A 5,169-nucleotide genomic window follows, 5' to 3' on the forward strand; every position below is an offset into this window, starting at 1 on the left:
GGGATGAATGGGAAGTTAGGAGTTAGAACAAGGAACATAATATCCACTTCTTTATTCTTCACTTTTCAACACATATTTTCTCCTGTTAATTAGTTGTCTAATTTCTCTCTTCATTGAAAACTGTCAATCCCATTACTGCTTAGATCCATCTTCTGATGTCTAAGCAAACTCTATCTAGAAAACAGGAATTACTCTTTTTCATTCTTTTTATATGCATCTAGTCCAGTGTTTCCAACAAAAGTACATTTTGAACTTTCTAAAAAAAGATTATGAGTTTATTTCGTGTCATTCTTATCCTTCTACCTCTAAGTCCAACTATTGGTTAACTTTTGGCTTTTCTGAAATGTCTGCCTGGAAAAGTTTGTCCAGGAAGTGTTCCAGTTTTTATTTCCCCTTTTGGAAGATGATTCCTTAGAGAAGGGTGCAATCAAGGGCCTTGCTTTCATTAGGATCAAATTCCAATTAACCAAACTTACATATATGCCTAAGCACACAGGCACCTTATGAAATCTACATGTATTGGCAGAACTTTGGTGCATGTCAAAGAAGGTATTCTCTAGACCCTAAAACTATCCTGGGGCTTCTGACTGGGACCAAAGAAGACTTCTTCTCATCCCATGATTTCCCCAGAGAGAAAAGGTTTGGCAGTCTTCTTCCAGGCCAACTCTCAGAGTCATTTGCTGGGACATTTAAGACTAGCACATCAGTCCTCCCTTGTCCTCCAAAAAGAAGATATCAACTAACAGTCTTAGACTTGGTGTTAGTGACATGGTAACTAAAAAAATTAAAAGAACAAGTAAAATTTTCTTCCCCTCAGGTGGAAAAAATATTTCTTTCAAGCTGTGTTCCATTGTTCCTCTTTCTTCTCATTCTGCCCCAGGTTTGTCTGGTAAATACTTTGAGATCCAGGGAAATGCTTAAAACCACACTAGCCATATGCATTTTTGTTAGAGAGAAGCTTTAGTAATATTTGAAGAATGGATTTATCATGGATATTTTTTTCTTTATCCAATTTTAGCCTCTTTCTCCTGACTCTGATTTCAAGATATTGATGTTTTGCTCAATTTGTTCTGTTTTTGTTGTTTTGGTCAGAACTTCTTATTACTGAAGACTCTTATAACAGTCTCAGAATCCTTGGACTGGGGCAGCTGAAATCCCATGGCTGTACCATAGTATAGGATTAAAAGAAGTTGATTTCTCAGAAAAGGGGTATTGATGTGATATGGATGGCAAGGTTAAAGACCATTGTTTTTCTTTTTTGGGGGGAGTAGGGTTTATTAGACTTGAAATCTGCAGCACTAACTGCCACATAAAGAGATCTTTACCTTAGGCCTGGGTATTTGTTGACCTTGACTAGGGCACCATGAGGGTTGGAGAGAACTGGGAGGACAATAACCATGAGACAATAAATAGTAGGGGTCAGAACCCAGAACTCCAAGGTTCCAGGCCACTATTAGAACCAACAACTTAGTCACTTTTCTCAGGAGTGAAAGTGCTAATTTTGGGGGGGAAAATGTCTGTCTCAAGCAGAGGGAAGATAAGAGGGGCATCAGCATCTTGACTGGCTCACCATCCTTTTGAATCCTGCTGCAGGACACAGGTTCATCTGCCTCACACCTAAGTGTGACTCATCAAATTCCTGGGCCATGCTGATGTAGACAGCATAATCAGCTCCATTCCTCAGGAGGTTAGCATTTGCCATGTGGTGTTTTTCAGGCCTCGTTTGAGGATGATCGTGCCTGTGTGTTTGGCAAGGATGTCCTGAGCATTAATGAATTGTATGCTCTCTACAATGTCCAGCACCAGCCAAAGATTCTTATATGAATGAAAATCATATTCCCCAAGAAAGCGTTCTGTTAGAGCTCAGCCTAGCACTGGGAGGCTGTTCCTCTCTGTTCATTAATACAGACTCAGGGTTGTGGATTTCCTTCCCAATTATGCAATCATCTTCAATGGTATTCACCTCACCCTTTTGTGTTTTGCTCCAGAACATCTGCTCCAGAATTGGCATTAGTCAGCCCTCAGACTTGTAACAACAATCATTGGGAACAAGGAGGGTTGCAATCTTGTTAATGCCATTTTGCCTCAGGTGCTACCTTTTCAGGATAAATTCACCCAGATATTGGGGTGCCATGCATCTGTCCCACCTATAAGGCAGGAAAGTAGTCTTGCATACCCTAGCCTTCAATATGTAGCAGTTGCTTCCGTGTTGTGCTGCATCAGCTAGCAAATGGTCTCTCTAACACCAGAGCTGATGAGTTTTGAAGTATAGCACAAGAAAATGATGCAACCATTTGGTTGCTGCTGGCTCAGGTCTTCAGAGTTCTTCTTCTCCTCCCCTAGAAGCTCTTCTCAATCACAGAGCAAAAGACAGACATGAAAGTGCCACCATCATCTAGACCGTGCTTAAAGTAATAGCCCTGAACCTGGATGACCCTGTGGGCAGTGCTGAGTTATGACTTTAGGACAGCAGTCAGAGCTTCCCAGAACAGTCATGGATTGTGTGATGGTGTTTTCCTACTCAACCTGGAAGGTTACTAGGGTACAGAAGTCTTCAATGAATGGTAACCAAGAAGTGAGCAGATGTTAGTACTCAATCAAGGGACTGAAAAAGGTAATTACCTGAAGTCTATAGGTCAGAATGTCCCTGAGTGCTTTTCTTTTTGAGACTTTAGTTCTCCGGAAGAGTGTGTGTGTGTGTGTGTGTGTGTGTGTGTGTGTGTCTGTATCTGTGTCTGTGTCAGTGTCTGCATGACTAGGGTTATATGTTTGTAGAAGATGCATGTAATTTTTTGTCACCTTCCTTACATGTAGCCTTGTAAGCTTAGTCTTAAATATGTGGCTAGTGGCTACTTGCTTATCTCCAAATTCCATAGGGGTCCATATAAAGGCGTAGAACCTAGACACTGGACCTGGGACTTAATTAGTATAGGAGATTCCTAGAGAAGAAAATTCACCCTACTAATTCAGGGGTTTGCCTAGAGAAATGAGAGGTTAAATGAATAGCTCAATGTCACACAGCTAATATAGATGTAGATATAGTTATAGATAGATATGGATATAGACATAGACAGATATATCTTACATAGATATATCTATATATAGATATCTATTTTTATAAAAGAGAGGGCTTGAACTTAGTTTTTTTTTTGACTCAACTCTCCATCTACCACACCATATTCAATGGGATTTGAATGTCTCTTGCTTTGAATAATAATCCACAAACATATTAAGTCCTTACTAGTTACCAGGCACCATGCTATGTGTTGGGCTTGCTGAAGTTCCATGCTACAGTTGGGAGAAAGGGGAGAGGGAAACTATAGTAGATGCCTGACTGGAAGTCTTTTAAGGAAACAGTAAAGACTGATTTTTTTTTTTCGTACTAATGAATTCCCTTAATTTTTGTCATAGTTCTTTGGAGGCTCTCAGCCTATAAATATTTCCTTTAAAAGAAGAGACAGAGAGAAACTGAGTGACTGGTTTCTAATAGTCCTAACTCTATAGGTATATGTTCATTTCTTTGTTGGCAGGCCCTCATTTCATTCCACTCTCTTCTGTCAGATGTCACCAGCTTAGTAAAATGCCATTTATCCAATGTCAGTAGTGCCTCCACTTTCCAGACTTCAGAGGCACTCACCTTATCCCACCAAAGAAAAGTTAGAGGCTAAGCATATGCAGAAAAACCTGTCTTTAGGAATATATTTTAGTAATAGAGTTACTGCCTTGATAAATTTTCTTCTCCCTTCTTATATCCAAACCCTTCTCCAACAATGCAAAGGGCAAACTTATATGTCACAAGTACTTCTTAGGGAGAGGTATTTATAGTTATATAGCCATTTATAGTCACAAGAAAGCAAAGTGATAGTCTTGAGGGCCTCTCAGTACCAAAAGATGGCTATATCTGGACACTCCACCAATAGATCTACCCACTCTTGGTCTGCTTTCTAGGACAAGTGGAAATCTCTAAATAAATAGGTAAAATGTGTTCATTTCTGAGGCTTTTCTCAACCATATACTCTAATGGATTCTTTTAACTATGGAATGAGTGGGCAGGAGCTCTGTGCGTGAGTGTGTGTGCATATGTGTGTGTATGTGCATGTGTGTGTATTCTTGGGTATTTTCTGTCTTACTACAAAGGAGAACTCCCCCTTCCCTTATTCACAGAACCACAGAATTTGGGTCAGAAAGGACCTTAGTACACATTTGTAACATGATGCTAACCCATCATTGTGAGTAATTTATCAGTGATTTTAAACCAAGTCTCATAACATTCTGTAAAACTCACCTCTCCTTTTCCATTGTATTTCACATTTAAATAACTCCTGTTGCAATCCACTTTTCCCCAAGGATATGAAGAAATCAAGGCTCAGAGAGGACAAGTGATTTGAACACAGTCACGTGCCTAGCAAATACCAGAGGTGAAATCTGATCCCCAGTCTTTCCAGACTTCAGAGGCACTCACCTATACTTGTTGCCACATTCAATTACCTCCTAGTGATATATCCAGCTCACACCTATATCTCCCCCTTTTCCTTTCTTGAGAGCCTGATACTGGATTTATTTGGCAGGTTATTTTTATCATCCTTTTTTAAAAAATTTAAATTTAAATAGATCTTAGTCACTTTTCTCAGGAGTGAAAGTGCTAATTTTGGGGGGAAAAATGTCTGTCTCAAGCAGAGGAAAGATAAGAGGGGCATCAGCATCTTGACTGGCTCACCATCCTTTTGAATCCTGCTGCAGGACACAGGTTCATCTGCCTCACACCTAAGTGTGACTCATCAAATTCCTGGGCCATGCTGATGTAGACAGCATAATCAGCTCCATTCCTCAGGAGGTTAGCATTTGCCATATGATGTTTTTCAGTCATATTTAGTCATATAAATTAATATAAATATATTTAAATAATTTATAAATAAAATTTATAAATTTAATATATTATAAAAATAAGTCATATATATTTAGTCATATAAAGATTCTATCTTTAAATTTAAATTTTAAAAAAATTTTAAAAAAGCAAAAAACAAACAAAAAACCCCCTGAAATGTGCAAGTTCATGAAATTACATGTAACTTGTAATCATGGAGGGAGCTTTGCAAACACTCAATCAGTTTAATGTGAAATGTGAGCAGTTTTAAAGCCATAGGTAATGCAGCTTGGGATTAAATGTAA

The 5,169-nt window shown here is 38.8% G+C and overlaps 1 pseudogene; it reads right to left on the bottom strand.

Moving 5' to 3' along the window:
• Positions 1-1,467: 1,467 nt before the first annotated feature.
• Positions 1,468-4,867, bottom strand: LOC114037589 (annotated as a pseudogene).
• Between the last annotated feature and the right edge of the window lie 302 nt (positions 4,868-5,169).

Source organism: Vombatus ursinus, unplaced genomic scaffold, assembly GCF_900497805.2.
Source record: "Vombatus ursinus unplaced genomic scaffold, bare-nosed wombat genome assembly UNPS02010461.1, whole genome shotgun sequence".
Classification (NCBI taxonomy): Eukaryota; Metazoa; Chordata; class Mammalia; order Diprotodontia; family Vombatidae; genus Vombatus; species Vombatus ursinus.